At 44.1% G+C, this 12,597-nt stretch overlaps 1 long non-coding RNA gene across 1 annotated transcript in view; it reads right to left on the bottom strand.

Moving 5' to 3' along the window:
* LOC137556378 (uncharacterized) overlaps positions 1-3,812 on the bottom strand; it is a 126,053-nt gene extending 122,241 nt beyond the window's left edge. The window contains exon 1 of the long non-coding RNA XR_011029035.1: positions 3,705-3,812. This is a non-coding gene — a long non-coding RNA (uncharacterized lncRNA). The remainder of the gene's footprint in view (positions 1-3,704) is intronic.
* Positions 3,813-12,597: the final 8,785 nt, after the last annotated feature.

Raw genomic sequence — 12,597 nt, 5'->3', positions numbered from 1 at the left:
TCTCCTCATGGGGGTTCACAGGGATTTCTTTATTTTCAAACTGCACTTAGTGAATTGTAGTTGCTCTGTCTAACTGCCAAAACAGTGTACGGTGATCAGGGAGGCTGGCCAGCATCTTTGTATACATCTTTTTCAGGGAGTGTCTTTATAAAGAATAAAGGCCATGCTGAGAATCCCCTGTGGAGAGATGGACTAGCCTAAAACCTGTCCATAATGTCAGATTTCAACTACTTACTGTGAAAGCCAGCAACATAGGAGAGAAGTAATTTATGGCTCATTTTACTCAGGAAGAAACATACTTCTTATTTTTATGTGTTTTAAATTTTAACCACTTGCCGACCGCACGCTTATACCGTGCGTCGGCAAAGTGGCAGCTGCAGGACCAGCGACTGCAGGCTGATTAATCAGGAAGCAGCCGCTCGTGCGAGCGGCTTCTTCCTGTCAATTCACGGCGGGGGGCTCCGTGAATAGCCTGCGGGCCGCCGATGGCGGCTCGCAGGCTAAATGTAAACACAAGCGGAAATAATCCGCTTTGTTTACATTGTACGGCGCTGCTGCGCAGCAGCGCAGCAGCGCCGTAAGGCAGATCGGCGATCCCCGGCCAATCAGCGGCCGGGGATCGCCGCCATGTGACAGAAGACAGCCTGTCACTGGCTGCACAGGACGGATAGCGTCCTGTGCAGCCCGGATCTCCAGGGGGGGCCAGGTAGGAGAGGGAGGGGGAGGATTTCGCCGCGGAGGGGGGCTTTGAGGTGCCCCCCCCCGCAATACCCGGCAGGCAGGAGCGATCAGACCCCCCCAGCACATCATCCCCCTAGTGGGGAAAAAAGGGGGGCGATCTGCTCGCTCTGCCTGCACGCTGATCTGTGCTGGGGGCTGCAGAGCCCACCCAGCACAGATCAGCTGAAACAGCGCTGGTCCTTAAGGGGGGGTAAAGGGTGGGTCCTCAAGTGGTTAAGATGTTCGCGACAGTTCCTCTATAAAAATGATTCTGAGCTGTTTTTACTGTTATAACCATGGTGATAAGGCATTTAGTATTCACTAAGCAATTTACTTCAAGCAGTCCTTAAAAAAAGGATTCTGTCCTTAAGTTAAGGAGTTTTGTATTAAGTTAAGGTTTTAATCCTTAATATTGATAGCACAATAAGACATTTGTCTGGGCATATTAGTTATCACTGCAGTGAGGGATAGTCACACTTTGCCCCACATACACTGTCTTGTGATCAAAGGGGATGTACAAAGACTCCCTCTATTATAGGATAATTTCATGCATGACTATACAGACATTGGATATTTTTTTGAAGCTGTTCAAAACCATTTTATTGTACTATTTTAGTATATACCAATAAAGTTATAACTTTTATCATAGTACCATTAAGGCTTGTCCGATTAGGACTCTTTAACTTCCTTACTATCACCAGCATGATCTTAGTGAATTGAGGCCTATAACTAAATAATTTACAAAATGGCTGATGTTTAGGGAGAAACAGTTGGGACATACTAAGTAGCTACAGCCTGCAGGAAAAGTGGAATATAATATTTTAACCACTTAAGGACCGCGGTGTTAAACTGACCAGGCCATTTTTTACAATTAAGGCCACTTTAAGGGCTCACTGCAGGGCCGTACAACTCAGCACACAAGTGACTCCCCGTCCCTTTTCTGCCCACCAACAGAGCTCTCTGTTGGTGGGCTGTGATTGCTCCCAGCATGTTTATTTATTTTATTATAAATATTTATTTCATTTATTTTTTATTAAATATTTGTTCTGGTTTTTGTTTTTTTTGTAACCCTCCCTCCCTCCGCCAGCCAATCAGCACGATTGGCTGCCACAGGCTTCAGCCTTTGTGCCTCTGGAGGGGACAGCTGAGTGACACGGCTGTCCCCTGTACAGCGCTGCCTTAGATCGTAGTGCTGTACCTAGTAAATATACGGCGTCTAACAGTCTCCTAGCGGTGATTGCCGCTGGGAGACTGATGGCAGAGCTCCGTCATTCCAGCGGGGATGGGCGCACGATCCCCTGCAATCCCCGCCCCTAGCACTTACCGATCGGCGTGGAGTGGTCCTGGAGCTGCCGACACGTTCACAACATTTAGCGTGGAGTGATTGTCAAGAACAGGGCCGCGCCTGGGCGGGTGCTGCGGGTGCATTGCACCCAGGCACCTCTCTCTGACAGGCGCCGCCCGGCCGCCACTCACCCCCTCTAGCCGCCGCTCAGACCTGAATCAGGCGGCGACCAATAGTGCGGGCGCTAGGACCTAGCACACCGCACTGATATGCGGAAGTGACATCACTTCCGCATATAGAGGCATAGCGCGAGTGCGTCCGGCACCCGCTCTTACTGGTCGGGTCGCCCGCTGATTGAGGTCTGACTAACTGCAAGGTGAGGGGGGAGCGGCGGCTAGAGGGGGGGTCCCTGTCACTCACTGCCTAAACGGGGGTCCCTGTCTGTCTCTCACTGCCTAAACGGGGGTCCCTGTCACTCACTGCCTAAACGGGGGTCCCTGTCACTCACTGCCTAAACGGGGGTCCCTGTCTCTCACTGCCTAAACGGGGTCCCTGTCACTCACTACCTAAACTGGGGTTCCTGTCACTCACTACCTAAACGGGGGTCCCTGTCACTTACTACCTAAACGGGGGTCCCTGTCTCTCACTGCCTAAATGGGGGTCCCTGTCACTCACTACCTAAACGGGGGTCCCTGTCACTCACTACATAAACTGGGGTCCCTGTCTCTCACTTCCTAAACGGGGGTCCCTGTCTCTCACTGCCTAAATGGGGGTCCCTGTCACTCACTACATATATACGGGGTTCCCTGTCTCTCACTACCTAAACGGGGGTCCCTGTCACTCACTGCCTAAATAGGGGTCCCTGTCACTCACTGCCTAAACAGAGGTCCCTGTTACTTACTGCCTAAATGGGGGTCCCTGTCTCTCACTACCTAAACGGGGGTCCCTGTCTCTCACTACCTAAACGGGGTTCCCTGTCACTCACTACCTAAACGGGGGGGGGGGGGGGTTATAAAAAAAATTTGTTATAAAAAAAGTTTTCTTTGTTTTGAACATGGTAATGTCTGTCTACTCAGTTTATTTATCTTTAGATTGGAAAAAGGATTGTGTCATTGCTATGCATGGAAGAGGGGTAGGAATGGGGTATCACATGCATGCGTAAAGAGGTGGAAGGTGTGGGTGTGATTAGGCAAGGCCTGGGTGTGGTTATGTGGTTGGGTGCGGTTAATTTAACCACTCCCATAGGCACCAGAGAAAATATTGCACCCAGGTGCCAGGCACCCCAGGCTCACCCCTGGTCAAGAAGTTAAAAAACAATAATAATGTGAAATAACATCCAGAGAGGCTGTTGTGACAGCACAATACCAGTTGCCTCCTGGCAGTCCTGCTGATCATTCTGGCCTCAGTAGTTTCTAAACCAGACACCTGAAATAAGCATGCAGCTAATCTTGTCAGATTTTGGCAGAAACATCTGATGCTTGTTCTAGGTCTATGGCTAAAAGTATAAAAGGCAGAGGATCAACAGGACTCCCAGGCAAATTGCATTGTTTAAAATTAAATACATATGTCAGCCTCCATACTTCTCTCACGGTAGATTCTTTTTAAAGGCTAAAAAAACTAGACATTTGAGGCTCCTGGTGCAAGCCTTGGAAGAGTTGGTCAGGTTCCCGGAACACTGGTCCATGTCCAAGTTATTTACCTTTGCAAGGTGAGATAAAGCTGTAGTTTACTAGGCCAGCATATTAGAGAAAGGGGACGCTCTATTTACAGTCTGTGTATGAAGACAGCTCTGCATTTCTGCTCTTGAGTGCTGAGAGGAAGCCAAGTCTTGTGAGTATGTAACCAGTTTTAACCGCCAACTGAAGGAGAACTCCATAAACACCAATGCAGGTTGTAAAATTCAAAAATCTTTATTAAAAAAAAAAAAAACAATTTCTACTCCATGTAACCAATGAAAATCAGACAATCAACATTTCTAAATATCACAGTCTTCAGATTATCTTCTTTTTTCTTCCTACTGGATGTGCTTCTGGGAGCTAGAAAGAAGTTTAGTTAAATTCAAGCCATCACCCTCCCACCTGGTAAGTATCCACCCAAAGAAGACCACCCATTGTACTTTGCGTGAAATAGAATAAAATTAGTCTCTATTTGGATTAGATATAGCCCAGAGGCGTTCTAGTTCTATAAAAGGTCATTTCAGTCCAACATTTCACAACAATGCCATAATATAAACATCAACTTCTAGTTTTGCTGATCAGCAAAAATTTCCCCTGAGTAATAGGTTAAATAAAGAGAAATAACTTAGAATACATAATAAATGAATTAAATTGGTTAATAAATTGTTAGAAAGAAGTTAGACACATAAACACTAGACAAGTGAATGAGTTACTTAGTGGATTAATTGAGTTATGCCAATAAATAAATAAATAGACCAAAAATAGGAGAATTATTGGCTGGCAACACAAAAATGGGCCAAAAGTTCAGTTATTTGTCTCAGTAGGTAAAACTACCCCCAAAAAAGTTCCTTTCAAATAATTTAAAAAAAAAATAAAATATATATATATATATATATATATATATATATATATATATATATATATATATATATATATATATATATATATATATATATATATATATATATACAGATCTTCTCAAAAAATTAGCATATTGTGATAAAGTTCATTATTTTTTGTAATGTACTGATAAACATTAGACTTTCATATATTTTAGATTCAAATACACACAACTGAAGTAGTTCAAGCCTTTTATTGTTTTAATATTGATGATTTTGGCATACAGCTCATGAAAACCAAAATTTCCTATCTCAAAAAATTAGCATATTTCATCCGACCATTAAAAGAAAAGTGTTTTTTAAACAAAAAAAGTCAACCGTCAAATAATTATGTTCAGTTATGCACTCAATACTTGGTCGGGAATCCTTTTGCAGAAATGACTGCTTCAATGCGGCGTGGCATGGAGGCAATCATCCTGTGGCACTGCTCAGGTGTATGGAGGCCCAGGATGCTTCGATAGCGGCCTTAAGCTCATCCAGAGTGTTGGGTCTTGCGTCTCTCAACTTTCTCTTCACAATATCCCTCAGATTCTCTATGGGGTTCAGGTCAGGAGAGTTGGCAGGCCAATTGAGCACAGTAATACCATGGTCAGTAAACCATTTACCAGTGGTTTTGGCACTGTGAGCAGGTGCCAGGTCGTGCTGAAAAATGAAATCTTCATCTCCATAAAGCTTTTCAGCAGATGGAAGCATGGACCCACTTTTGAACCAGAAAAAGCGGCAGAAGCGCCTGACCTGGGCTACAGAGAAGCAGCACTGGACTGTTGCTCAGTGGGCCAAAGTACTTTTTTTCGGATGAAAGCAACTTTTACATGTCATTCGGAAATCAAGGTGCCAGAGTCTGGAGGAAGACTGGGGAGAGGGAAATGCCAAAATGCCTGAAGTCCAGTGTCAAGTACCCACAGTCAGTGATGGTCTCGGGTGCCATGTCAGCTGCTGGTGTTGGTCCACTGTGTTTTATCAAGGGCAGGGTCAATGCAGCTAGCTATCAGGAGATTTTTGAGCACTTCATGCTTCCATCTGCTGAAAATCTTTATGGAGATGAAGATTTCATTTTTCAGCACGACCTGGCATCTGCTCACAGTGCCAAAACCACTGGTAAATGGTTTACTGACCATGGTATTACTGTGCTCAATTGGCCTGCTAACTCTCCTGACCTGAACCCCATAGAGAATCTGTGGGATATTGTGAAGAGAAAGTTGAGAGACGCAAGACCCAACACTCTGGATGAGCTTAAGGCCGCTATCGAAGCATCCTGGGCCTCCATAACACCTGAGCAGTGCCACAGGCTGGTTGCCTCCATGCCACGCCGCATTGAAGCAGTCATTTCTGCAAAAGGATTCCCGACCAAGTATTGAGTGCATAACTGAACATAATTATTTGAAGGTTGACTTTTTTTGTTTTAAAAACACTTTTCTTTTATTGGTCGGATGAAATATGCTAATTTTTTGACATAGGAAATTTGGGTTTTCATGAGCTGTATGCCAAAATCATCAATATTAAAACAATAAAAGGCTTGAACTACTTCAGTTGTGTGTATTTGAATCTAAAATATATGAAAGTCTAATGTGTATCAGTACATTACAGAAAATAATGAACTTTATCACAATATGCTAATTTTTTTAGAAGATCCTGGTATGTATGTATGTATATATATATATATATATATATATATATATATATATATATATATATATATATATATATATATATATATATATATATATATTTCCGTTCTCAAATCTCAAAGTCTGTATTCACTATCTTCACCAACTCACATTTTCTTTCAGGATCACTCCAGCATACAGGAACAGACCGTTGCAAGGTAATTACTCCAAATTATCCATTACTGAGGGTAAGTGTGACGGATTGCGGAGAAACCGCTGCACGTTCTGACAGTGAGGCGGCGGAATCCGCGCACAGAGCGGCGGTTTCCCCGCAGCAACATGCTTCTGGTTGGTTTGTCTGGACCTAGTAGTGCACATAGATGCAGAGCTACGCGCGCACGCGCCGCAAGACATGCTCTTTATGCCAATAGAAGGGGGGTCAGCTGATCCCAGCTCAGCAGGTGATTGGTTGATGGGAGCTGGGCTGCGCTGTGGAGCGCTTTATTATATATATCTCTTGCTGTTCAGTTGCTGGTTGTCTGGCGGTGCGAATACCTATGTGTTAGCACTCAGACCTTAGTCAGATCCTTCAGTGTGGTGGAACCAGGTGGACCTGGGAATCCACACTTAGCCAGTTTACTGTGTATCATCTGTGTTATTCTTTAGACCAGTTCCAGGGTGTAGAGACCACGGACCTCACACCCCAGACTAGGAATACTGTGTATCATCTGTGTTATTCCTTAGATCAGTTCCAGGGTGTAGAGACCACGGACCTCACACCCCAGACTAGGAATACTGTGTATCATCTGTGTTATTCCTTAGACCAGTTCCAGGGTGTAGAGACCACGGACCTCACACCCCAGACTAGGAATACTGTGTATCATCTATGTTATTCCTTAGACTAGTTCCAGGGTGTAGAGACCACGGACCTCACACCCAGACTAGGGAACCTGTGTTATCATTCTGTTATGCATCAGACTAGTTCCAGGGTGTAGAGACCACGGACCTCACACCCAGACTAGGGAACCTGTGTTATCATTCTGTTATGCATCAGACTAGTTCCAGGGTGTAGAGACCACGGACCTCACACCCAGACTAGGGAACTTGTGTTATCATTCTGTTATACATCAGACTAGTTCCAGGGTGTAGAGACCACGGACCTCACACCCAGACTAGGCATTGTTTGATATCTGTTATGACTTATTGCTTTCCTGACTTTCCATCTGCTTTCTGATTCGGTACCTTGCATTTCTGATTACCTGTTGCCAAACCCTGCTTGCCTTGGATACCGAATCAGCTTCCTGTCTTTGTACTTTATCTGTCTGTGTGTTGCCGACCCAGCCTGCCCGACCTTTCTGGCTGTCACCCACCTCTTGGGTGCTCAGCCTTCCTGCAGGGGCCCCCTGCTCCTCAGAGGGGGCACTGCTGCAAAATCAGTCAGGGTCTCCTTCTCCTGGAGTCCTTGACTGCAGTAGAGTCTGTCTCTACTCATTGGACCACCTGCTACCCCGGTGGTCCAATTACTACTGTTACACCAAACACTTACACGCTTCAGGTGTCCAGAGGTTAGCAATATATCTGTATTATCGGTGATTCTGCAGATCATCAATAAACAGGTATCTGTATTCTTGGTGATACTGCAGATCACCAATAATCAGATTCTTTCTGCGTGCTGACACCAATCGTTACAGTAAGTCAATGTATTAACTGTTTCTCCTTTCTTTTTCAGGACCTCAGCTAGACATCTCTTCCTGGAGGTGAGTATTGCTAATATAAATTTCCAACTATGGTTATTCACAACGCTTGTGGAAAAATAGGCTCTGGAGAGTTCAGGCCTCAGATTAGTAGACATGGAGGGGGAAAATAACAGGCCTTAAGTGGACAGGGCACTGGATTAACTCAGCAAGCAGATAATCTTTAATCACAAAATAAGTATTCTCTAGTCCCATACATAGTCTACAGGTGAGCTGTAATATTTAAGTTTCCACACAAAAAAAAACTTTCTTCACATTTCCGCAGCATCTCAAAAGGGTTGGTAAGAAAGAAAGAATAATAAAAAAAAATTAAAATTAAAAATGACAATAAAAATTAGGGAATATCAGTCCCAATTTTCTATCTCACCAATATTATGCAGAACAGTTAGGGGCATTTCTATACTTAGTTTACTGAAATTTAAATGCTCAAGCAGTCTTTCCTGTCATTAGCTGATTTATCACAATAATAAGCGTGTTTCATACGTGTCAGCCCGGAAGTATTCTTTCCAACACTTCTGTATCACCAGTGACTTGATAAACATCTGACTGGCTTCTTACATCTGCCTAAATCTCTCTCCGCTTCCTCCCCTTTTAGTCAGCATTGATTGACTGATGGCTGTCTTATGGAGGATTGAAGATTCATCATGGCGCAGTAATTTTCTTCCAAGATATCAGCTGCCGCAGTGTCTGGCCTGCTTCCCCTCAGCTGTGCCTGCTGCGTCCTTCCTCCTTCCCCTGTCCGCTCCAACTGCGCCACACCGTCCCCTCAGAGAGCCGTTATATCCTCTAACGGCTCCCCTAGGCGCGTCTGGTTGCTTAGCAACCTTCCCTCCTTTCTCGCGCAAATCAGCGCAAGCGGCTCTACGTATTAGAGCCTTTCCCAGTGCGTCCTGGTCGCCTTGGCAACTGGGTGGAGTGCACGCGTCAACAAATAAGCGTTCACCCGCTCCCCTCTGCGCACAGCCATCAGCCCTGCCTACCACACACGGCAGCGGCCATTAAAGTTAAGGGCGAAATGCCCTTACCTCACAAACCTGTGTCAGCAGCACCCCATCCAAAGCTGCTGACCAGGCAACAACAAGAGAAAAAAAAACTACATCCCCCTCCTTCTACCTGCTACAAGTAGCATTGTTTTACAGTGGCCATGTACTTTCTTAGGGTGGAGCTGATTTATTTTAATTTTCTTTTTTGTCTGTTATTTTTGGGCAATGCACAAATTAACTGCAGGCAACATGCTAATCACATAAGTGATCTACTATTGAGGATGTCTGCTGTAACCTGGTGGACCTGCTCATAGGCAAAATATTCAGAATTCAGTAGGTCCCAAATATAAGCACTATTGAAAGCAATATTATTATTATTTGTATTCATAGAGAGCTAACATATACCATAGCACTGTACAACATGCAAAACAAAAATGGATAACATATCTACAGTACATGACAGTTCAATAATACTGTTTAATCAGGACAACCAGAGTACTGATACCAATACTAATAAATGTTCATTTGATAAATTTCACAGGAAACAAAAGGGGATGGTCCCTGCCCTTGTGAGCTTACAATGTAAAGGGTAGTGGGGTTGAGACACTGGGGGAGTAGACAAAGGGGCTAGCAGATGAGACAGTGAGCTTTAAATTTTAACTATAACAGATTATGGCCTCGATTCATCAAGACTTATCGAATCAATTACCGACCGCTCAGTAAAATACCGAACTTGATAAGTTGATTTCAGGATTCATCAAAGTTATCTACAGCTGTTAGCGAGCATTCGGTAATGATGCGATAAAACGGAAGAAAGTGCAATTCATGGAAATTAAAGTGGGCATGGTTTAGAGTTAAATTTAGGATTAATTATCTCCACTGCCCTGGCGTTATTCCTGTCAGATCATTGATGACAGAGAAGATGGAGCCATTTGAAGTGGTTATGTATCAGCTGTAAGTGATTCAAAGGTGCAGAAGGGCAAGCATAAGGTCTAGGACCATATCAATTTGCAAGAGAATAGATTTATTTGCTATACCAGGACATCTGCATTTCTCTTGAATCATCTTGTAAGTGAACACAGGCAGTGCCAGGGTTAACTAAATTGCTAGCTGCACTACATTTTTTCAGAAAAGGCTCCTATGAAGCCGTAGCTGGTGAAATTGTGGGATTGTCCCAAGCCACTTCCAGAATCCTGGTCCAGATGTTAGAGGGAACCTTAACTGAGAGGGATATGGATGTTTCCTTTTAAACAGTACCAGTTGCTTATCAGTCCTGCAGATCTCTTTGGTTGCAGCAGTGGCTGAATCACAAACCTGAAACAAGCATGCAGCTAATCCAGTCTGACTTCAGTCAGAGCACCTGATCTGCATGCTTGTTGAGGGGCTGTGGCTAAAAGGATTAGAGACACAGGATCAGCAGGAGAGCCAGGCAACCAGTATTATTTTAAAAGGAAAAATCCATATCCTTCTCAGTTTAGGTTCCCTTTAAGCCCTATTCGGAATGTTGCTACGTGGTGTTCAAAGGACTGCCTATTTACCCACAATTCCACGGGAATCTTATGGCCTTGTGTTAAATTACCGCTGTAAAATAAAACTATCGACACGTTAACGAATGGTTACCGCATTGATATCTATATTTTATCGAATTCACACCGAATGCAGAAAAACCTTGATGAATACAACTAGAAATCAATAAACTTCGAATTTGGTAATTTAACGAACTGGAAAAAGTTATCACAAAGACAATGATGAATCGAGGCCTATATGCTTATCTGAAAAGGTGTGTTGAGGGTACATTTGAAAATGTCCTGGTTTGAAGCATGATGGATAGGCTGTAGTAGAAAGGAAAAGAGAAGTCCTTGATGCAAGAGTGAGAGGAGGTATGGAAATAAATGTTTTTTTTCCTTTTGTTATGGAGTCTAACCTATTACAGCAGCTAAATAGAACTAGATGGCATACAAAACACAGCAAATGTCTAAGGAACGTGTTCATTTTGGAACACCCAAATACTACCGATTTGTAAAGGCTGAAGGAAGGAGCATCAGAGTCATGTGAAACGCACATTGAAACACAAATGAGTGAACTCTCCTGACCCTATCTTCTTGTTCGGTACTGAAAAGGTGCTGAACAGCGGTAATTGGGAGTACGGTATTTAAGTGTTTTCCGAATTCACTATGCTGAGTTCAAACACCAACATTATTGAAAACAAAGCAAAATGTTTACAGGGACAATTTTATGTGGCTTTAAAGGCAACATGGGAAAATCTTAAATCCCCATTTAATAAAAAGGTGGAGTGGGGTGTCCAAATTTTACAGTATATTCCTGAGCAAAGACTGTAATGCTGGTGTGTCATTCTTGGCCAGGACTTGGAGATTCATTCCTTCTTCTAAGGCTGCACTAGCCTAGAAAATCCATAGCATGTGCTATATCTTCTAGAGAAAATAACCCTTTCCAAGGTAAATGATTCTGAAAAAACTACTGTTTACTATACTGTGTGTTTTTACCCTATATTTTAGCTGCTGTATTATTCCCCAATGAGGTGCTTGTAAACTATGATACTTGCTAATTTGCTACCAAGTTGCTTTGTGATTATGTGATTTAGGCTCAGTTCACATTTGTTTTAAAAACTTATCTGTGGCTCCGTTTTTAGGCCCGTACCAAAACCGGAGCCACGGATACAAATGTTAAAAATAGAGGCTGTCTTCACCCACTTCAAAAACAGATCCATGGGCAATCCAGGGGATCCGCTTTTAAAAACGGAGGGTCGGGATTTGCAGGGTTTTCATGGACCCCGGATACATGCAGGGGTAGTGAATACCAATGTAAAAACGGATCTCCTTCTACACTGACACAGAAACAGATCAGTTTCCAGTGTCCCAGCCCTGTCTGTGAGTGGAGAGAGGGCCGCCTTGCTGGAGGGGGTAACAGGCAGGAAGGGGGGCAGCGGGCACAGTGGCGGGGAGGGGAGTTGCACATCCCCTCCCTCCCCTGGAACCCCCCTTCCCCACTCCCCCTCCAGCTAGTTTCTTTTAAAATCAATCGGGCAGTAATTCTCATTCACTTCCTTGCGTTCCACTGCTTGCCGCGTCACTTCCTGCAATGTGCCCTCTGTACTTCATTGGGCGGCATTGCAAGAAGTGACGCAGAGAGCGGTGGAACAAGGAAGTAAGCGAGTTCCCCGCTCGCTACAGAATTGATTTTAAAAGAAACTAGCTGGAGGGGGAGCGGGAAAGAAGGCACCCAGGTGAGGGAGGGGTGTACCAACATCCCCCCCCCCCCCCCCGCTGTGCCCGCTGCCCCCCTTCCTGCCTGTTACCCCCTCCAGCATGGTGGCTTATAAATGATTGTACTCTTTTAGGGCTTTCAGACAAGTATTATCATTGTGTATTTATATAGTGCTGACATCTTCCACAGTGCCTTTACAAAGTGTATGTCATGTTACTAACTGTCCCTCAAAGGGGCTCAATATAATCCTTACTATAGACAGTTATCACAGTTAACTTACCTCTGTATGTTTTTGAGATCTGGGAGGAAACTGTAGTATTCAGAGGAAACCCATGAAAACATGCAAACTCTATGCAGATAGTGTCCTGGACCAGATTTGAACCAAGGACCCTAGTGCTGCAAGGTGAGAGTGCTATCCCCTACACTGCTGTGTCACCCACAATAGACA

The sequence above is a fragment of the Hyperolius riggenbachi genome, chromosome 1, assembly GCF_040937935.1.
Source record: "Hyperolius riggenbachi isolate aHypRig1 chromosome 1, aHypRig1.pri, whole genome shotgun sequence".
Classification (NCBI taxonomy): domain Eukaryota; kingdom Metazoa; phylum Chordata; class Amphibia; order Anura; family Hyperoliidae; genus Hyperolius; species Hyperolius riggenbachi.
This window is presented reverse-complemented; position numbering and strand designations above follow the sequence as displayed.